Source organism: Ctenopharyngodon idella, chromosome 17 (assembly GCF_019924925.1).
Source record: "Ctenopharyngodon idella isolate HZGC_01 chromosome 17, HZGC01, whole genome shotgun sequence".
Classification (NCBI taxonomy): Eukaryota; Metazoa; Chordata; class Actinopteri; order Cypriniformes; family Xenocyprididae; genus Ctenopharyngodon; species Ctenopharyngodon idella.
Genome location: NC_067236.1, coordinates 28,505,570 through 28,530,137, shown reverse-complemented (window position 1 = coordinate 28,530,137; position 24,568 = coordinate 28,505,570).

The window sequence follows — 24,568 nt, the reverse complement described above, 5'->3', positions numbered from 1 at the left end:
ACGACGCTGCGTTTATGGAATTTTTTTTAGAATGAGGAAAAAAAAACATTGGATAGGGAAAGCTCTGGCTTAGTGTGGATGTGGCCTAACACAGAACTGAAGGCTTATGAGCATGAACAAACAAAGGGAACTAATGAGATAATTTACAAGACACAGGTGGATATAATGACAAATCAGACAACTGATTTTATGTATATATATATATATATATATATATATATTATAACTGTAGAAAAATATAATTTCCTAATTATTTATAAATAAATAAATAAAAAATAGACACAATTAAAACCTTATAGATATCATAATATTATTGACTAATTACAGACTTTTAACAATCTAATCAAAACCCAATGGATATTTCAGTTCCTTTCAAAATATTCAGTTTTAATCTAAAATACATCAAAACATGGAAAGTAGTAAGCATTGAAGACAACCTAACAAAACACTGTTGACATGTTAAATCAACCCCTATTGAGGTTAAATGGCATCCAGTATATTTGCTTCCACTTTAGGTAACACTATGCAGGCTATTTAACAATGTCTACACTGTGCGTATATAAAATGGAGATCTCACATCAACATGAAACATAACACTGTTGACTAATCCTGCTGCCAACACAGACCAAAGACACCAGAGAAGATTACAGGTGACATTCCAGTGTGTGTCCTTTCCGGCTCACTTCCCTCGCTTGTAATCCAGGGAACAACAAAGGAAATCTTTGATGCTTCATTTGACTCAAAACCTTTTGATCAGCACTCACTTGTAAAAGACAGAGCCAAAGGACACAAATTAAGCAGCAAGAAAATTAGCAGTGAGTATTTTATGCATGTGTTTTATTTCCACTCTATCACTATATTTTATGAAAAATTCACACATTAGTGCATGAAAAATCAGTCAATTTTACTCTGAAAGCTTTCATCATAACCGTTTTAGCAAAATTCCTTTACAAACGCACAGCGAGAAATCTACACAAAAGGAGCAGACCTATAATCCTCCATTTACTGTGAATTAGCTACACATAATAGGTCTCTAATAAGAATAATATATCATAGCAATTAAACTATAATCATCTCATTCTGGGCACTACCTTGGTATTTAGTTCAACCTCCATCTTAATTGCTCTTAACTGTTGATGCTTAATGGGAGTAAAGTAACTGAGGCAGCACTGTTTCATCTGTGGAAGGTGTTGTATCCTCAACATCTGTTCTCCTCTCTTCACTGTGCACCAGCCCGTGCTAAACACTGTGTCAGAATGAACTACATGGTTAACCACGTCACATTTGTCAGCAGCACAGCACATTTCTACATGAAGTACCTCCCCACTTATTTAGTGGACCATATGCTGCTTCGGCTCACATTTCTTTGTGGTCCTAGTGGAGATGCAATGCAAGGAATACCAAATCAAGCTTCAGAAGATTGACAGCGGAGCCTTCCGGGCTAAGAAAACGAAACCTTGGCTGGAGTCTTAGAAGACGTGATCAAAACAGAAAAACACTCTTGACATATTACTTCTCGTGCACATGAGCATCAAACAAGTCACTCTTTCTGGCCAATTTCAAGCATGCACTACATCATGGCTAAAAATGCACTAGTGGAGCTGGAATTATAGCATGCTTGCTTTTTTTTTTGCCATGCAAGGCAACCAGCCAACAAACAAGTAAAAAGTCTTGCATATCTAAGAGGTTTTTGGTTGAGTTTATTTTTGGACTCACAAAACAAATCAATATTTAATACAGCGCATTTTCATCAAAGTGATGTTTGCCAGGTTTATTGTGGCAATAGGTCAAAAGCTGCGATTGCAAATCAGCAAATTAAAAAAAATGCAGCATACAAAGAAAAACACACAAGAAGTCCAACTGGCTTGAAGAACATGATTACATGTCTTTAATTATTCTTCAAATGCTAAAAAGTTTCATTTAATCTGTATTTTGGTGGCCCAAAGAACTAAAAGGTCCACATCAGGCTCTCTAACCAGGTCTGCATGTTAACCTTTTCCTCTGTGACGTTGCTGTTTTATAGCTCTCAAATAGTTCGTTACTGCAGAAAAACCCATGAGGCAAAGGAAACAACTTGGTGATCCTATAAACTGTGAACAAATGAGAATTGGACTAAATTACTATGTAGAGCTGGGATATTTGTCAACAGTGTATTTTTGAAAGCTGGCAGTTTGGTCCCAGAGATCATTAAAAATAATTTGCGCATATGGCACCTGTCAAAGCTGCTGCTAAATAAATCACTTTTTTATTTATGGGACTTTTTGCCTTTTTAATGTACAGGAAATAGATATAGAGAAGAAAGTGGAAGGAAACGGAAGGGGGTTGGATTCAGGACTTGACCGGACTTGATCCATGCAAACAAAATCTAGCACACACTCTCTGAAAACTTCTATGCTATGCACTATTGCAAACCATCAGATTTTCTTTCAAATTTTAACCTTATTTTCACACTGGCCAATAAAGCCCTCAAGATATCAGACATATTTAATTACAGTTGTTTACAATTGCTAAGACACATTTCTTGAACCCTCACCCATTTTCTAACAACATTAAACACAACACCTTCAAACTACATTCACAAAACTCTTAAATCTTCTGGAAAAATCAAACAATTGGCTCATAACCATTTCACCTGTACTCAAAATCAAACAATGCTTTCAGACCTACACACAGCCAGTCAATATAAAAACACTACATATCATTCATTAGAAACCACATTAAAAGAATGGAGAACACAGCATCTAGAGCATCTAGTTACAGAAAAAAATGCATACAAAATTTGCAATTATGTAAAAAAAAGTATAGTAATAGTAATTAGATTAATTAAAAAGTATAGTAATTGCAACTAAGGTGAATATAAGGTGAATATATTGTATACTGTATGGACTGCAAGTATAGTATTGAATATTGTATAGTAGAACGCAAAAGCACAAAGAAAACTGAAATGAAAAACATGTTTATATCACAGCTCTGGCTGAGTAGTGATATAAACACAACGCTATTGGGTTTTTTTTTAAAAAGGGGAGGAGCTGCTTGATATGTCCCACTCTGTCTTCCTGTTTCAGTTGAAATTACATCAACAAATTACTTGGGCCTTTTGCCACTTGTGTTTACTGTTTTGCAACACGTGCAACACAGTGCAAAATGTGTTTTAGTGAGCGAGAATGTGTTTAAGATTAGAGATTTGCAAAAAGAGTGCAGAAGATTTGCAAATTGTGCTTGAACTTGTTTAAGGTTTTGCAGAAAGAGGGATTTAATTGACAAATGGGTTTAGGCCTGGGGTTAGCAATTGTGAAAAATTGTAAAATAATATGTAAAATTACAATCTAAAAAGCAAAATGGATCGCTGTGGACTATAATTACAAAAATCTGTAGATAAATTTATATTCAATGATACACCAATTAAACAATCAATCAATATGTATGTCTTTCAAAACCACTTTTTGTCTGATCAGTTCTTCACTGGTCTGCCACAATAATGTCTTTAAATTTCGATGAATTGTCATAATTTCTCATAAGCTATGGAATTAAATTGCTATTTAATACCTTAATTTGGATTGCAGTAAATAACAGAATGCAGAATTCCTATTTACATTTTCAAAAATACAAAACATTTTCATTTTTCAAGATGAACTACACATAAACACAACACATAGCAGTAAACAATTGAAAGGTTTTGAACAGAGTGTGTGTGTGTGTGTGTGTGTGTGTGTGTGTGTGTTTGTGTGTGTGTGTGTGTGTGTGTGTGTGTGTGTGTGTGTACACTACCATTCAAAAGTCATTTATTTTATCAAAAATACAGTAACAGTAATTGTGAAATATTATTTCAATTTAATATAACTGTTTAATAGTGGATAATTTGTTTAATTAATCATGCATATTATGGCAATGAATGAAATATGATACAAGAAGTAAATACCCCCCAAAAATGGACACAATAATGGAATGCAAAATAAATAAATAAACTAAAAAAAAACATTTCAACTGCATGCAGGCAGGAGCAAAAACAGTAGATTTTCCTGTTATGTCCTGTACAGGCAAAGTGCCAGGTGAAAATGTCACAGTCAATTGAACATAAATTAGCATTTTGACAACAAATATTGTGCGTTCATATGCTTGTATACTTCATTGTCACTGCATAAAACAGCCTTGAATCCGTTTCCACCCATAAAATCAAAGGACTGTTTCAATAAAGCAATCAGTGGCTTTTATACAAACACGTCAAGGCTAAACAAACCCTATCTTCTCTTCTGACAGGGAAACAAATGCACTCTCCATATTTCATCCTCATGATGGATGTGCGGAAAAGAAGGGGACAGACGGATTTTCCGCTATAAGGAAGAAGATAATAACCGAAATGATTTAGAAGTGTCTACATAGTCTTGTTTTAGGGCAGGTTTTGCAAAACAGTTAACAAATCACTGACTGATCATCACTGACTGACAGAAAGGGAGACAGAGAGAGAGAGCACGTCATTATCGTGATATGTCACAGGGTTGCATCATTTTGTTGTATATTGCTAAGCTCTGAGATGCGCTAACAGGGTTGTCTGCTAGCCTGAACTTAGATTAGCGTGCTATTAGCCTCCTGCAACTTCTTTCTGTTCTGCATTCTTAACTTTCAATAGCTGTCCCTGAATGCGTCCTTTCCCTTGTCTTCCTCTTTGACCTTCCTTTTAATGACAATAACATGTCATTAAAAGACCCTGGAGAGAGCTATTTAGTATATATAATTGGGAAAGCTTTATAGGATGATAGAATTATTTGGCTAATTGCCAATGCTAACCAGTCAAACCTTGACTACCTGATACTGCTGCATCATGCAATCTTTCCATACTATATGTGTATTGAGGCATCTACCTTCTAAGATTGGTTGATGAACAACATTTGCTGTTTGGTTTCTGCACTACATTTTATAATAACATTCTGTCTGGCTGTATTTGATCAATAGAGTCAAAAATACGGGTCCACAGCTGCCATCCCTACAAGGGCTTTTGGCAGAGACATCTCATCATTAATAACAATCTAATGAAGATGTCACAGCTCACTCAGTGCTGCTGGGAAAGCTTGTCATTAGGACTGCTATCCGTAGTGGGCTTTTTCCCCATCAGCCCAATACATTTTTATCAGCACTCTATGTATTCTCTACATGTGTCAAATTGAGATTTCGTAGCGGTAAGATTGTTGGGGAGGGCAACTCCCAGGAACCATCAAGTTATTATCGTAGACTTCATTCTAAAAGGACTCAAAGTTCCAAAGAACTCCTCCTGAATACTAAAATGTCTTAGGGGTCGTTCATACAGAACACATTTTTCCATTCCACTGCACTATTTTTACATTGTTTTCAATGTAAACAAACACTAGATGGACGTCTTTAACCACTGCGCTCCATCTTGCATCTTTTGCAGTGCCTTGCGCATGACACGGCATTCTGAAAACGAGACGCTCAAGTTAAAAAAAAAACTTCAAATTTAAAAAAAAAAATGCATCTCTAGAACTTGCACTTGACAGCAAAAACGTGTTCTGTATAAACCGCCACTTAATGAGTTGAGTAGAAGTATTCTACATATCAGGCAATAAATAGGAATAATTAGTAATATGCATAATTATGTAATTTTTTGACAAGATAACTTGTTTTGGAATAGTGAAATTCCTCTTTCTGTCAGTCCAAATAGGGGGTGTGCCTACAGAATATATAATTTCCAATTCCAGCTCATGAACTGAAAGGGAGCCAATTCTCAAGTTTTGAATTTTGTCCAAATTCTGCAAGTAATACAGTGTGAAAACATACCCTCGGGGCTGGGGAAGGGGGGCTGAATTGAACTTTGGTTTGGACCAAGAAATCCAATCAATGTGAAAACTGCCTGAAAACAAATTGTTTTTGTCCTGGCACAAGCCCTAGAGCTCTCAAGCCCCAAACAAACCTGTTATAGTGGGGTGTGAAGAGAGTGCTGGAACTCTTGCACTGATTCTCTAGGGGCTAGATGGTTTCCTTTGAAGTGCATTTGAGTGACGTTGACTGAAATGTACACTGGTGTGGAGAGAGCACCTAAAGTCTCTTTCTGTCATTCCCTCAGAAGAAGAAAGAAAATGGAGGGATGGAGGGGTGTCTGCAGCAGCTGAAGGCAAAAGAAAACACTCCCCTTGGGTTTGCCTGCACTCTGGTTTTGGCTTGTGTGGGGGGGATTGAACTCCTGAGGTCCAAAGAGAAGGAAGGGAGGGAGGAAGGGAGGGAGGGGGCAACACTCAAATCAACTAATGGGACGTGAGGAGTCTCTGATGAAATACCTCAGGAGTGCCTTTTATCTGCCTACTGCAGACTCTGCTTCCTACCTGGCATAGTTTTATCTCGTTGACATATCGAGCGGACCTTGACAGGGCCTGTACTGGAAAACATATTATACCATTACTCCAGGCCACATACTGGGCTCATATTCTTTCCTCCCTAAATCCCTTTCTTTTTGCCCTCTACACCCAGAAAGAAAGTTCAGGAAGCACAACCTGTGGTGAGACAAACAGGTTCGATATCACAGTTGCAGAATCCTCAGTAACAAGGTAATACAATGGCCCTAAAACATATTTGGACATTTAAAGGTGCTGTATATAATTTTTTGACTATACTAAAGCATAAAAATACCATAATATGTTTGCAGATATTTAGGAAATATGCTATGTTCAATGTGTGTTTCTTGTCGAGATGTCTGTTTTTGTTTTGGTCTTTGTGATTCCACCCACTGACAATTTACCCAATAGTATTTCGACACCCTGGGTTGCCAACTGGCAGATAACACAGCGTTTTACAACCATGGACGCCAGCAAACGATGACAGATCGCAGATTCTACCTGATCTAAAAAGCCTCAGCATTCAACTAAAAATCCCTATGAATGGGAGCATATTTAAATGTGGATAAATCAACTCATTCACTTACAAGTATGCAAGTCTCCTCACCTTTCATTATCAATTGTGCTCACTCCTGTTGCATGTCCTCAATCTGGCAACCTGGCGACCTGATTCGGTGTTCAGTTTCTTTTTTAAATCTTACTGACCCCAAAATTTTGAACGGTAGCATATATTATATTCAGTACAAAAATATATGGGTCATTGACGAATAAGGTTTTTAAAATTGTAAAAAAAAAAACATAATGGAGACATGATTAATTTTGAAGTTTTATTAAGTGTTAACAATGAGATTATGTGGTTTTTATAATCAATTAACACTGCTTTTGTAACTTTTTACAAGATGGACAAAATTTGTCACCAAAAAAGTCATTCTGTTCTACCCAGTGACACTTTTGGTTATACCAAATGACGATATTTTCAAACAATGCTAACAGGCTGATATCTTGCTAGCTAGCTAGTTAGCTTGCTAGTTAGCTAGCAAAAGGACAATCAAACATTTTATATATTTTTTTAAGTATTTTAAGTTTTTAAACTATTACAACATTTTCCATGTTTTATAGCGGTTGCACCGAATGACCTGATGTTTTTGGGACATGCGTATGAGCAAGTGAAAATATGAATTTTTCAAATAGTTAAGAGAGAGTTAGTTACTTTGCTTCATGACCATGTGGTCCTTTTCAGGTGTCTGAATGATGTCACATGCTGTCACATGATACTGACCACATGACTTGATCCAAAATGGTCCCTTTATATTGGTTACTCCGAATGACATCAGTGAAATAATTTTTTTCCGGACATTCTTTCTCATAACAAAGCAATGACTTCAACACATAATTTTAACAACATTTTGCACTATGTTGATATATGATGTTATAAAATCATGCCAGAGTAAAAAAATAGATACATTTTTTTATTTTATGATATTTTAATCACAAATGAAACGGCTGTATTGGCCTTTAGACAGTTAAACCGAATGACCTTTTGATATTTCAAAATCTTTAAAATATATGTAGCAAAATATAATCAAAACGTTTTGGATTCAATAAAAGAGATCTGGTTGTACTACATTACATACTTTGGATTTCATATCTTTGTTTTTTATTATTATTAAGGCCTTTGGACAGAAAAATGACCCGTCACATCATTGACCCATATAACTGGACGATTTCTGACTGTCAAATTTTGAAAAACAGTCTGAAATTTTTTGTTTTTAATTGCAGATGGCACTTGGTTTGATGTTTGATGAAAATTTTGATGGTAACTGAGCAACCTGAAGAATTAAACATGCATGTAACAAGAAAAAACATGTGACAATGTGCAATACTAGTGTTTGAAATGTTGAATTGTTACATAATGCAGATCATTGTATCACACAGAATATGCATTTATTAAGCCACCACTTGACAACCACATCTGTGTGTTTGATTGTATGACTGTACTTCGCTTTCAGTGATAAGTGTCCAAAATCACTCACATATCGACCGCGAGAGCCCTTCTTTAAGCTCCCTTCGATGCCCCTCCAGATAGCAGATAACCTTCTCAACCCTGTGAAGTAAAGATACAGGTCAAAGCAACCTTTAAAGGCCAATTGCCAAAAAGCAAACTGCAGTGCAACACAAGAGCTCCCCCAGCATCCCAATGAGACTGCCTAATATCTAAGAATATAATATCTATTATCTAATATAATAATATAATATAATTAAATAATAAGAATATAATATCTAAGAATCCCAACATCTACTGCATGTGGAGAAGAAACATGGACAATAACTACTGCTCTCAAGCATATTGCAAGCTAGTTCTCTTGCTTATCAGCTCAACAAATATTAATTTTAATACATAGATAGGGCATGGTTTATGAGAACATTATGACTCATTATTCAGGCAGGCTATAGCTAACAATAATTGGTTCAGAGCACCAAAATCACGTGATTTCAGTAAATGAGGCTTCATTACGTCATAAGTGTTTCGAAACTTCAATAGTTCACGTGACGTTGGCAGTTTGATACACGCTCCGAACCACTGATTCGAAACAAAATATTCGTAAAGCTTCGAAGCTTCATGAAGCAGTGTTTTGAAATCGCCCATCACTAGATATTGTTGAATAAAGTCGCTATTTATTTATTTTTCTATTTTTTTGGCACACAAAAAGTATTCTTGTCGCTTTATAATATTAAGGTTGAACCACTGTACTCACATGAACTGTTACTCACATGAACATACAGTGCTATGTTTTTATACCTTTCTGGGCATTGAAAAAGGAAATGATCTTGCTGGTAATGCAGGCCTCACTGAGCCATCGGAGTTTATCAAAAATATCTTAATTTGTGTTCCGAAGATGAACAAAGGTCTTACAGGTGTGGAACGACATGAGGGTGAGTAATTAATGACAGAATTTTCATTTTTGGGTGAACTAACCCTTTAAACATACCCAGATATGTCACATAACCTGTTTTCTGGAATACCCTGTTTCCTGTTCTGTTGATTATGTCCCTGTGTATTTAAGCTCTCAGTTCATTAATTTCTTTGTTTGGTGTTGTCTACGTTATACATGGTTGTTTTGCTAAGCTTTCTCCTGTGATCTCCTGCATGTTGTTTTGTTGGATTTTTTGTTGGATTTTTGATTAAAGACTGTTTTTGTTAAATTCCCCATTTTCGTGTGATCTCTACAGCCATAGTATGTGACATGAAAACATAACTGCTTAACATTTTCATGGAAATAATGCTATATTTCTCAGGATCTTTTGATGAATAGAAAGTTCAAAAGAACAGCATTTATTTGTAATATAAATCTGTTGTAACAAAGTAAATGGCTTCTGAGGCAGCGTAACAGTTTGATCTACAAGAAAATAAAGCGAGCTTTGGTGATAACTAAGTGAATATTCAATCACTACAATAGTAATTTCTCACTAAAAATAACATCAAAAGTGGAAAAAGTTGGTCAAAAACGTACATTTACACACACCAATTGACCACCAACAGCAACTTTACTTCAAAGTTTCCACTGCTTTGGGCAAGCCTTGACTGTTGTCATCCCTGAACAAATCTATAGTCACTTTTGATCAATTTAATGCATCCTTGATTAGAAAAAAAAAATTAAGTTCTTTTACAAAAATCATACTGACCCCAAACTTTTGAACATTAGTGTATGTAGTATGTGGCTATTATCCAATATAATACAAGAAAACACACTACTTCCATGACTTAGTTGTTGTTTCAAAGAAGAAAAAAAAAACAAGGTAACAGCGCCATTAGAAACTTTCAAGAGAGCGACAGTAAGATAATTTCATTATAGCACTGAACCAGCACATCCAGATCTATGTGGTAAATTTCCTATTTTTTCTTCTCCATGGCCATGACTATTTAAACCCATCCTGTCTTTCTCTCTGCTTCTTTCTGTTCCTGATGCCACCAAGCCAACTTTTCTCTGTCTCCTAGTTTCATGAGTTTCCAGCTGCCAGAGTGAGGCTGGCACTGGTTAAAAAGAATCAGTGCTGTCCCAGTCTGGATGGAGGTCCAGGTGGGACTGTTTGCCTGCAGAGTCTGGCATAGATTTTAGGCATCTCCTTCTCATTTCTCTAATCTTGTTTACCACCTCTCCTCTAACCAATCAGTTTTGAACAGCTGAAACTGATGTACAATAACCATTGATCACCTTCACAGAGTCATTGAACATTACACCGTGGTAAGAATCAATTCAAATACATTTAACATTATATATATATATATATATATATTAGGGCTGTCAAAATTAAAGAGTTAATAATGCATTTTCTGTTTGACCCATGGCCTAGCCCATAGTTGGAGAAATGGAGATGCAGCCATAGACAGTAAAGGATGCAGCAGCAAACAGAAATGGAGACAGAAAAAGGTCTTCTGAACGGAAAATTCATATGCAAAATGATGTCTGATGGTCCTGTCGACAAGAAAAAAGTTGTCTGCATTTATTGTCAATGTGAATTAAGTTATCACCGCAGCACGTCAAGTTTAAAATATCACTTGATGGCGAAGCATACAACTGATGCAGAGAGCTCTCCTCACCTCACCAACGTTAGATGACACTAGATCGTTTGCAGTGGAGACGGATGGACAACTCCACAAGCAATAGACTCACCACAGCGATAGCTAAATGGGTGGCTACAGCATGTAGGACAGTTAATATAGTCGAGGACGAGGGTCTACTTGAAATTATAACCATAGCTACCTGGGGGTCACAGCACATTATTTTGACACACACTGGAAACTTCAGTCACACACTTTGACCGTTATGAAGACAGACGAGAGGTGACGTGACTATGCTGACGTGACGTGACTATGCTGACGTTTGCGCTGAGCACTTTCTGCAAGTGGCCAGACAGTGGAACATTGAACTCAAAATTAGCACACTGACCACTGATAGTGTAAATGTCTAAAATGTCTTTTTTCCATTTGTTTAACAGACATGAACATGTTCTTTGAAAAACATGTATACCGTCTTTGAAACATGTCTATGTTCTATATGCTTTATGTTTAGGGTGGATTCAGTAATAATAAATGTACATTTTGCATGTTCAGAAGAAGTGAGCTGCCATGCAAAAATGTAAACAGGCTTGTGTAAGTAAATTGCTCAGTGCAAAGAAAGAGAAGTAATGGGAACTGTGTATGGTCGCCCGCTGGAAGCTAGTTATTTGAATGGATATTTTTCTTACAAAAACTCATTGCTTCGCTTCAGAAGGCCTTTATTAACCCCCTGGAATCATATGGATTACTTTTTTTTATGGATGGATGCATTATTTTTGTATTCAAAATCCTTTAATCCCCTAAAGGTTAACCATTTAAAATGTGTAAAATTAGCAAACACCATTACAAAAACCCACAAACTGACATAAAAAGCAGAGTCAAACTGCCCAACTAAATGACACACTGATCACCATAATAGTGACCAAATATTTTCAATCAAATCAACATCAACATCTAAACCTCTGTTTATTCTTGTGTTTCTCTTTGCTTCAGTTATTCTGCTTGTTATCATCAGATGTCTTCAATGTTGGTAATAAAAAATAAAGAGTTGTTAATTAATTTTTGATGTCTGTCTGTTATTTTTGTTTAAATTTTACTTAAATTTTACTCATTTTAAATGGTTGACATCTAAGGAATTCATTTGATTAATTCTAACTTAATTCTATTTGTTGAATTTAATTAATAATATTGCTTGTAATCTGTTCCCAAAATTTTATGGAGTAGATATAGGGTATTACTTTTTATAGTGTAAATCATCAGATAATTTTAATTTTTGGGTGAACTATCCTTTAACTCATGATAATGATGTGATATCATATATATATATATATATATATATATTTAAATGTTGAATGAAAGGAGCATGTGCACCTGAACCTGCACATGCTCATTAGGATACAGCCACTTCACACAAGCACCTTTGTCTGGTCTCGTCAATTCCAATGGAAAGATTTACCCAACTACTCACCTTGGAAACTTACCTGTCTTCAGTCTGTCTTCACATCCAGCCTGTATTTTGCTACATCGCACTCGAGTCAGCACCTGCAACAAACGAACAACTGTAAATGCTCAAGCTAAGTGCAAACCTGCTACTTTGAATTCCATACTCACCTATTTATCACGCTGCTTCTTTGAACTTCCTATAAATAAAGACACTGTTGTTTATGTTACATCTGTAGGGAACAGCACCTTCCAGGGCCCAGTTTATGGCCGGGCGCCTCTCTTTCCGTAACAGTGGACGAAGGTTTGCTACATTTTGATTCGATATTGGTGGACTAACACAAACAAACTGTCCAATGCCATCAGTTAAAGATGCTACGACAACAGCCAGACACCACTTAGAGGGCAAGAAGAAGACTTCTGGTACCAAGCCCGGGAAGGACAGGACTTGGACCACATGCAGTTTCTGCCCTTCAGCCATCTAGAGACTAATTCTTCATAAAAATTCTAAAAAATTCTAAACGATTGAACAGTCTCCTGTTGGGAGTGTTCTCATACTGCCAAAGTAAAAGACCTTGACTGGTGCCCTGAACTAGGAGAGGAGGGAAGGTGGTCATCTGATGTACTTATAACCACACCTTAAGAGACGTGTGATCCAAAAATCAGTGGTGACGTGAGTACCAATCACTACATTACTCGGCGTCCTTAGATGGGTGAAAGAAAAATCACTACACATCTGAGTCTTCTCCTTCTGGTATTGTGACAGCAATATGGAGTCATTGTCTGTCCTGAACATGTATGAACATTAGATGGACCAGCCGAAAAAATAACAAAATTTATGACAACATAAAAAGGATAATTATGACACCAAATCTGATTGGATGAGCAACATTTGATGTAGTTATAAAATATACTGAACACAGGCCATAAATTGAAAGAAAGATTTTATATAAAAGTGGTGACTGCTTGTAACCATAAACAACAAACTCTGCTTTGTATTGCATCCAGGAGTACAAATGAAATCAAAGCAGAAAATGCAACCGTTTAACTGGCACCTCAAAGTTCTCACTGCTTGGGCAAGCCTTGACTGTTGTCATCCCTCACCAGCATGTGTTTGTCTCACAGATGACCTATCTTCACCTCAGAGGTCAGAGAGCCAGAGAAGTAAGGATGTCTCAGCCAGAATGCCATTAACCTCATGAGCCTGGACAAATGGAGGCACTGTGATCTCACCGGTCTGCTGGACCCTGCGACTGATTGCTGCAGCGGTACTCTCTGGGTTACTGAATGTTTTGCTGAGCTGACCATTAATCCAGACATAGCCTTTCCCTTATACAAGTATACCTCTATTCCTGCATCTCTGCGGTACAACTCTATAGAGATCTCATATACTGTGTGCCATTATATAGTAACATATACAGACACATTAAAGTGAATTCAATAATTCTTCCTCTTTGGAACATTCCCAATGCTTATGTCATGGTCGCACACCATTGAAGATTCTGAAGAGCTCTTTGCACTAATGATGGAGAGGAGAAAATAAAGAAAATATTTGCTCCTTCTTTGTTGTGCATAGTGCAAAACCATGGAGATGTTCAGTCTGCATTTCCATGAGGGCTTGAGGGCTTGTGAGAGTGTCTTTATGATGGATGGATATATTCTGTAAGACATGCATTCTCTGCTCAGGTGCATAGTGAACTCTGTTTAACATCTCATTCAAATAATAATATTCTGAAGAATGGTTTTCCTTAAACACTCAAAGTCAGTGGGGTCCAAAACAACATTAGACTCCACTGACATTCATTTTATGGCCAAAGAACACTACCATTCAAAAGTCTGGGTTAGGTAATTTTTTTTTGTTCCCCAAGGCTGTATGAGAAATAGAGTAAAACAATAAAAAATACAGTAAAACAGTAATGCTGTGAAACATTACTACATTTGTTTAAGTAAAAGTGACATGTGAAGGCCAAGTATGCCAAGTGAGGTTAGTGCACACACATTAGGAGTAATGAGTAGCCTAGTAAACACATACACACTGCAAACTATGGACATACACACCCAGAGCAGCGGGCAGCCATTTTGCTGTAGCACCTGTGGAGCGATTGGGGGTTAGGTGCCTTGCTCAAGGGCACCTTAGTCATTTCCTGCCAGTATTGAGAATCAAACCCACAACCTTCGGGTTATCAGTCTGACTCTCTAACAATTAGACCATGACTGCCCTAACTATAAGTAACTACATGTCAACTAACTCTCATTAGAGTATTAGTAGACTGTCTACTTAACATCTGCTGACATTTTATTTTGATGGTCCCCCAACAGACATTCTACTAACTTTGCAACTACATGTCAACTTATTCTACTAACGCAAACAGCTTACCCTAATCTAATAGTCTACTAACAGGTCTACTGCAGTCTTAATACTCTAATGATAGTTAGCTGACATGTAGTTGCAAAGTTATTTATAGTTAGTAGAACTTCTAAAATGGACCATCAAAATCAAGTGTAACCAACTATATTATAAAATTTCATTTATTATTGTTATGGCAAAGCTGAATTTTCTCACCGCTTTAAGTGTCTGCTGAACAGATGCGCACACAAAAAATCCAATGTCTGAAGCATTCCATGGCAAATTTGTTCTTTTCAAATGGTGTTGACACCTGAATCATGCTATGCAACAGTATCTAACACATTTTAAAATCCAGTAATGCATGGAAATACAGCTTTCCATAAAAAATAAAAAGTGAAGATGTCAGGTTCAGGCATCTGGTAACAGGCCTTGGAGCCAGTCATAATGTATTGCTGTATTTTCTGTGCAGAATCGATGCGCTCAACCCTAAACCCAGATTAAAGTCAACTCTGATCAGATCCCAGCCTGCGCCAAGAAGGAAATCCAATCTGGTCACATAGATTCCTTTCAACGAATCTTGCTGTGTGTTAATGTGTCACAGTGGGGGCCAAAGATTCAGGGAAATGGGAGAGGAGAGGCAGGAAATGGGATTTTTCTCCACCGCCATGTGCTGGCATCTGAGCTCTTTTCCTCTCTGCCTGATCTCTACACAGGAAATTGAAATTTTAATTCTATTAAGGCAAAGCTGTGAGGCCAGGTGCATCTTTGCGTGTGACTTATATTGGCCTGTAAATGGCGTGTCAACCAGATCTAAACTCAGACTACAAAATCAAAGCAGATTAGCCAAAAAGGTCTCAGACCTACCCCTATCTGTCCCTTCAGTCTGTTCCCTTCCTCTCTCTTCTTACTGCCTCAAAAAGCATTTTGATAGATCTTTTTTTCTTTTTTTTCAAACATCAAAATTTATAGAAAATTGAACGCTGAAATATATATTTGCATAAAGGATATACAAATCATATAATGTATACATATAAATATATATATATATATATATATATATATATATATATATGCATCAATGCAACTTTCATGAAGTAAACTTTCACTAAAAGCCTTCCTTCCGCCAGAAAAAATAGTCCCTGACCGTGAACAGCAACAGAAGTTACATTATTACACCATTAGATGGCGGTAAAGACTGTCTTTATGAGTGTGTCAGTCAGTAGTGAAGACTTTCATATCGAAAAGACTTAATTGTTGTGAACACGGACAAGACGCAACTGAAAAATGCTTTGACTAGCGCTGTCAGTCACGGGAAAACCCTTTAACTGTTAAAAGGACAAGATATTGCAGCGGACATTTAAACATATTTATATTTGGTTTTCTATTTGGTTCAAAGTTATTATTATGAACATAGGACTGACCTGAAGGAAATTGCTAAATCTGAATGCAGGTAATACTTTCTCACAATACTCTTAATACAGTGTGCTTCAATGAACAATATCAATTGAGAACAAACAGTTTACATTGCTAAGAGTGGTTGCTAAGGGTGTTGTGTAGTAATACACAGAACCGTTGGGTGTCGTGTTTTATTGTGAATAAAACACAGCTATTGACCAATCAGAACAGGAACTAACCATTTTTTATATATATATATATATATATGAAAATAATATGAAATTATGAAGTCATGAAAAATGTTTAACTTAGTTTGTGCTCATTAAATGTGGATATTTTGTCTTCCAAAAAAAAAGAAAGAAAGAAAGAAAAATAAATAAATATACCTCTCCCTCTTAATAATTTAAAAGCATGAAAAAGATATAACTTCCTGTTGGGGTAAAGATTAGCACAATTTGAAAGATATTGCCCACAGGACTCATCAACAGAACATAATAAATATATTTGGTGCACATGTATGAGTTTACTGAAGTTATTTCAACAAATGTGTCAAGCAGAGACGAACATAGTATGCAAACAAGCTGTTCAGACAAACTTTGCATAATTTCCATTTTGTGATCCACTCATTACCTGCTCTCATAAATGCCTTGTTGCAGGAATGACAAGCACCATCAGAACCAATATTCACCTGGCAAACTAGCTTACATTAAACAAAGAAAGGAAAACAATAACCAAACGATCAACAAGCCATTTCTGTGCAAAATCAGACATTGTAATGACCAAATTCAGTCACTATTGCTCACTGCACTAGACAAACAAAACAATTAATTAGGTCGATTTACCCAGCCATTACAACAAGTGAGACACTTGGTCGACAACCACAGACACTCCTGAGCGAAAATGAGAGCGGTTTGCTTTTTGTCCTCATGAGTGTTGAAATTTACATTAGGAGACTGTGTTTTTGTCAAAGCAAACTAAAAAACTATGACAGTCTGCAAGAATAATATTCCACTTTAATGGGGATCTGACATTCAGGAATACCTTTTATGATGGTTCTCTACGCCCTAGTCAATCTTTACACAGAGCAGCTGACTTTAAATGTCTGATTATCTCAAATTAATGAGTGTTAACAATCCCTAATCAATAACCAGTCAACAATGGCACCATGCTGACAGTTAAACTCCATATCAAAACTAAATACTTCTCCCTCAACAACAGTATAATGACATGCCTTTGTTGTAAATCTGATTTTAATGCCAAAATATGGGAGCGCTGACAGGCTCCAGCTGTGTGCTGTGCAAAAGCAGAGCATATTTCTGCAACACAAAAAGAAAACCAAGTACTGTTTATCGTGCTTTTGGATCTACAATGACCTTTACACAGGAAAAAAGTGTGCAAACCAGAGGTCTTTTCATAAAATAAACCCTGCTTGCTTTTTGTTCTATATTTTCTTTCATTGGTGTGTAAAAATTATGTAAAATTTTATGATGTATAAAATTATATAACGTTTTTTATCGGTAGATACGTACTTCAGTATCTTAAGTGCTATTCACATAAGAGTCTTATATGAGGGGCACAAGTTACATAAAGATGAGCTGATTAGCATAGCATATCTGAGCAGAGGATTATCGGTAGGCGTCTGAAATGTGTGTAGCTCAATTAAAAGTCATGCAGGCCTGTAATGTTGACTGCATAAAGAGGACAATGTTGGCGCAAGGTGAACAATCATGATATAAAAGAGCCTGGAAAGACTTGAGACATAATTCTGAAAGAAAGAAAGAAAGAAAGAAAGAAACAAAGAAAGTATTCTCCTTTCATAACATTGAGGTTGAACCACTGTAGTCACGTTGACAATTTTAACGAAGTTTTTACTACTTTTCTGGACCTTGATTGTGTTAATTTCGTTGCTTTCTATTGAGGATACAAAAAACCTCTTGGATTTCATCAAAAATATCTTAATTTGTGTTCCGAAGATGAACGTCCATGTTTGGAACTTCATGAGGGTGAGTAATTAATGACAGAAATTTCATTTTTGGGTGAACTAACCCTTTAAGGAGAAGAGAATTTACTCTTCCATTTCAGAGTAAACTTAAGTTCCTCTTAGATCCTGAATACACGAGTTTACACGTACATGAAATCAAAATAAAGTAATTTGTATAGTAATTTATGCGTATTTGGCGTGCTGTCCGGGGGAGGGCTCCGAGCTCGGAATTTGGCCCGAACCCAGAGTACTCCCCCTCCTTAACTGGGATAGAAACCAGCCAAGAGTGAGGTGATGGGGTGGTGGAGGGATGCTGTGAAACTTGTCGCGGGATAGAGGTGAGAGACGGCTTTATATACTGGCTTCCTCTTGCACTGATTGGTTGATTACCTGAACGTCCGCCTCCCGAATTTTGTTAAATAAAACTTCATGATGAGAAACACAAAGCTAATAAACAGTTCATGTGAGGTTCTCTCAGTCACATAGTGCCCTTCCAAAGTTTGACCTACAACACAGACCTCTGATCATTCTCTAGGGCGAAACTGTTGCCGCAAGTATCTGGATTGCATGAAAAGTGATCTTTGAAATTCCCAGCGCTCTAAAATGTTCATTAGCATTCAGTTAAATGTGGGAGCTATAGATTAATAGACAAGCATGCTAATAGCGATTTGAGTGGGATCAAATGCAGCCTCTGCCGTCTTACCTCTAGGACAAGCACATCTGATGCCTCATTAAAAGTTATCATTTGCTTTTAAAGTTAATTAATGTAATTAAGTTAAAGGTGAATGGTGTAATGTTGTGTGTCACTAGCATCACCAAACAGAACCGCAAAAATAATGAGAAACACTTCCTCTGTCTGCTATTGATCAGGCAAACAGTCCTGCCCGGCATTGGTCAAACTCAAGTCAAAGTTGGTGTGTCGAGCTGGGTTGCTTTTCCCAAAAGCATCATAAGCCTAAGTAGATAAAAAGTCCTTTGGTGCAATTGTTTATGATCAACTTAGGCTCACGCTTCTTTTGGGAAACGCATCCCTGGGGTTTGTTTCCTAAAAGCATTATTACCCAACTTCGGTTGCAAGTTCTGTCTTTACCAACATAGTTGAAAGATTTCATGTTTTCTAAAACCATAGTTCCATCAATCATTCGCAAGCAGCTGTAATGGAGGCCAGCTAGTAAGAGCTGTACGAGTAAATCTCACTCCCCTGACCTTAAGAGAAGCACTAGCGACTGACACTCGGTTTGAATCCCGTTGTGAGTAGAACCAGAGGGGTTACACAGCATTGCAAACTTACATGGTTGGAACTACAGCTCTGGAGCTTTCTTGTTAAAATGACATGTGGACTTAAATAGATAATACTCTTGGGCACAATAAACAAGCTAACATTTAATGCATTCTATAACTTTCATCCCATTTAAATATATATACATTTTAATCTATATATTTCAGCGTTTAAACAACCAGTGCTGTTTTTGAAGAGTACGCATATGCAAGTATGGCGTATTTACATTTACATTTAGTCATTTAGCAGACGCTTTTCTCCAAAGCGACTTACAAATGAGAATAGTAGAAGCAATCAAATCAACATGAGTACAACAGTATGTAAGTGCCGTGTCAAGTCAGTTTCATCAGTAAAGTGCTCGTAGCAAGATTTTTTTTTTATTTTTAATATATATGCAAATAGATGGAGAAAGAATAGAAAATCGAAAAAAGAAAAGTAAAATATAAATAAAAAGTGCTAATATTACTGGGTCAAGTGTTGACGAAAAAGATATGTCTTTAGCAGTTTTTTGAAAATGCTTGGATAGAGCGTGGTAGGTCATTCCACCAACCAGGAACAAACCAGGAGAAGGTCCGTGAGAGTGATTTTGTGCCCCTTTGGGATGGCACCACAAGACGCCGTTCACTTGCAGAATGCAAGCTTCTGGAGGGCGCGTAAGTCTGAAGTAGTGAGTTTAGGTATAGTGGTACAAAGCCAGTGGATGTTCTGTAGGCAAACATTAGAACCTTGAATTGGATGCAAGCAGCTATTGGCAGCCAATGCAAACTGATGAAGAGAGGTGTGACATGCGCTCTCTTCGGTTCGTTAAAGACCAGTCTTGCTGCAGCATTCTGGATCAGTTGTAGAGGCTTGACAGTGCATGCTGGAAGGCCTGCCAAGCGAGCATGAGGGATGTATGAGGGAACCTGCGATGAATCAAATAAAGCAAAATGACAGGGAACAAAAACAGTCCTCAGTTCATTACAGTAGAATGTCAGAAAAATTATTACGTGATGAAAGCTTCCGTGTTTATGTCCTAACACAGGCTCAGTATTAGTTGGCTCGTGCGTTGTGCTGCTCATGTGACCAGAGCCGGCCAATACTGAGCCTGCGTTCGGATGTAAACACAGAAGCTCTGCAACAAAGATAGCGTAGCAGTATGACAGGGGACAGACGAATTTGTTGAATAAAGTCATTATTTTTGTGTAGTTTTTGCGCACAAAAAGTATTCTCGTTGCTTCATCACATTAAGGTTGAATCACTGTAGTCACGTTGACTATTTTATCTGTCTTTAATACCTTTCTGGACCTCAAAATGTTCAAGGCTAGCTAGTTAGTTCTACAACGATGCATCGTACTATGGTGGTTAAGCAGTGAGTTATCTTGTTGTACGGAAAACGCACCCCTGGGGTGCTGAAGAAATTGTCTCGGGTTACTCAACGTAACCATGATCCCCTGAGAGTACGGAACAAGACACTGCGTCACTAGCTGACACATTGGGGAAACGCCTTTCTCCTAAGCGTCAGCTAGTGAAACAATGTCGAGAGACCTACCTCGAAAGGGAACAACTAGCTAGTCACGATTGTGTAATAATGTTGGTTAATGATGTCACGCAGGCGGTGAAGTTATAACTTATTTTAATGAATCTGTTTGCGATTTAATTAATGCTAGATTTTTTTGCTATATATTACAGACATGGGGTCTGAGGACTAATTCTGATTTTTTTTTTTTTTTTTTCAGTTATTTTGCTTTATTTCCAGATTCAATCATAGCCTCTTACGTACTACAGCACGTACGCACATGCGCACTCTATAGATATAGATTGTACTGAATGTCAGCTTGCTTATTTTGCTCAGGATAAGGATTAAGTCACATGTCATACTTACAAAAAACTATGCTTCTAACAACAGACTGTTGTACCAACCACACAGCTTTGCGATGTAGTTTGCGGATGTTTGTTGGAGCTATTGACTTGCGAACATACAGTTGCAAGAAAAAGTATGTGAACTACTTGCAGAATCTGTGAAAAAGTCATTTTTTTTTTTTTTTTTTGGTGCACAAAAAGTATTCTCGTCGCTTTATAATATTAAGGTTGAATCACTGTAGTCACATGAACTGTTGTAAATCCGACTTTAGTAGCTTTCTGGCTTTGAAAAAGGAAATGATCTTGCTGGCAATGCAGGCCTCACTGAGCCATTGGATTTTATCAAAAATATCTTAATTTGTGTTCTGAAGATGAACGAAGGTCTTACGGGTGTGGAACGTCATGAGGGTGAGTAATTAATGACAGAATTTTCATTTTTGGGTGAACTAACACTTTAAACCAAACCCTCATCCTAACCCTAACCCTATAGTAAGTACATGTAGTTAATTATTATTACTCAGTACTTAAATGTATAATTACACTGCAACACAGACACGGACAAAATAAAGTGTAACAATGTTTTTTCGAAGTTGTAATTACAACAAAGATTATTAGAGTATATTTTACAAAAAATACTATTTCAGTTTTTGTACTTCACAATTTCATGTTCAATTCAATGTGTTACTTGCTGTTTCTTTGTAATTGTTTGTGAAATTTGCTAGCAATTTGCTAGCTTGTTTCTACACCAATTTTTATTTTAATGTGGACTTGAGGATAAAACAGGATATTCTAAAAAAGAACTCTATAACTCTAAGATATAGAAAAATAGAATTAATTTTTTGATGCATTTACTTTTGCTGTTTTAATCATGTATGTTTGATGACTCTACTAATGCTTTCTGTAGTAAAGGAGAAATCTGTTTATCAATCCGATTTAAAGCACTGAACATTTCAAAGCAATAGGGCCTGATGCAGACCAAACATGCCTTCCGTATTACCAATTTTCCACAGGGCTTTTCTTCAATGTTCTTTTTTCACCAGCTGGATGAAGCTTTAGTGTGCAGCTGCACTCATGCTGAGCTTGTCAAGAAAATCCAGACTTCTGTTTCCATACACCACATATGCTTTACGTGTCACTTCTGAGCCCATTATCCCCATGACTGCACTGAAAAAGACTAAGTGTATATATGGCATAATACAATGTATTATGTAAATAATGGAGGAGTACAGTCTCCACACACCATGTGACACATTCAACAGTTCAAACAAACACTGCGGCTCCCAAGATACATTACTTTAAATGGAACAGACAATGCAAGGGTTTACACAAATTTTCATTTGCTTCGTTTTTTCGATCGATAAAAAATATTTAATTTGAAAGAAGTATGAAACACCACAAGATCAATATTGTGATTCATACAGAAAAACATGTTCTTTAATAGAATTGTTACTGAAATACTAATGGCATAAATTAATATATAATTATTAATAAAATAAATTACTAAACTAAAAAAATGCAAATATTTTTCAATGCAAATTATGCAAATATAATTTTCAAATATATAATATAATATACACACATTTATATTTACACTGAGTTTAAATGCTGTATATATTTCAGCATATTTATTTTTGCAATACATTGTGAGAAACACACAGAACAGCCATGATTACATCAGAAGGAAAGAAAAATCTTAATTTGGGGGTTGTGTATCACACACAGTTTCTGCCAATCTCATGTTAATCTTGAGTACCTATAGAGTAGTAGTGCACCCTTCATATCTCCAAAAAGTCTTTAGTTTTACCATATTTATAAAAGATACATACGCTATACCGAGTCTTTCTGAAAACAGCCGAGCGCCTGGAGGTGTGCCGTGTGAGCGGAGCTAAAGAGTGACGAGCATGCACAGCTTCAATGCAATCAATGGTCAGCTAAACAAATGTATTTAAACACACACAATACACCATCGCATTATCCATGGATCACTTTTGAATCACTGTAATGAATATAGCATATAGTGAATGATAAATAATGAATTTATAAATTCACTATGTTCGTGTTGTTTACATTGTATGCACTTAGGCGCCTATTGCCAACAAAACAGACATTTGAAGCAGTTTTACTCACCACCTGCGGTTCATGACAGGGATCATTACCGCTGTGACCGCTTCATCTTTTAGTTTCAAATGATCTGTAAATCCAGCGTAGAACTGGGCCTTGTTTATGAAACCATAAGATCCTGAGGGCTCAAGCAGCCACGAGAAAACACGAGATATTCTCCATTCATTTTAACCAATAAAAAAGTGCAACCATCAGTTTCTATGGTTATTTTAATAACAAATATAGAAAGCGCATCAATGTAATGCGTGAGCACAAAACTCTCAGCTCCTCTTAACGCTGTGTTCTTTGGGAAGCAAGGTTATCTTTCCCTCACAACCAAATACACACTTCTTTGGTGACATTGTTGGTTTCGTGAAGTCCTGTGACCTGTGCAGCGCTGCTGACGATTTCCGTAAAGCCGAATGCGCGTTGATGGGCGTGCTCTTGTTCTCTCGCTCTGGTCGACATGTGAGCGTGAACTCTTCCGGGAGAAGTGCCCGTACAAGGAATTCTGACCTTTCTGATGTCACTCAGGCACATACTCGAAAAAAAAGACTGCGAAGTTTATGAGGATTTGGAAGAGTATTTTTGGCACAGAAATACGTCATATGTCCAACTCGTGTTTTGAAATTTATTTATTTGCTTATTTTTATTTTTACTGACCAATGACTCACAAGAAGACCACAGACAATTTGTAAGAAAGTAAATAAGGTAATTTCTGATTTCAGGTTGACTTCAATCATTTAACCAATTAGAGTGATCGAGTCATAGTAAGAGATGATTCAAATGAATTCAGTTCAAATCTTTTCCTGAGAAAAAAGGTGTATTTTACGGAGCCCCGCACATGACATGCAAGAAAAAAAATGTAATTGTACGCACGATTTACTAACTCGTTCCCTCAATTTACTAAATCGTGCGCACGATTTACTAATTCGTTCCCTCGATTTACTAAATTGTGCGCACGAATTACTATTTCGTTCCCTCAATTTATAAATCATGCGCATGATCTATAAATCGAGGGAACGAAATAGTAAATCGTGCGCACGTTTTAGGAAATCGAGGGAACAAATTCGTAAATCGTGCGCACGATTTAGCCTACTATTTTTATCCTTTGGGAGCCCTGGAAACAAGAAGAAACAAGAGAACCTTTACAACTGAGCTCTTAATCATGAGAATCTTTATAAAGGGAGTTTGATGTGAAGGGAAAGGGAACTGACTGTGCTCAACACCTTTATCTTTTGAAAATGAAAAATGACATGGATGGACTGCTCTCTCACCCAAGCTG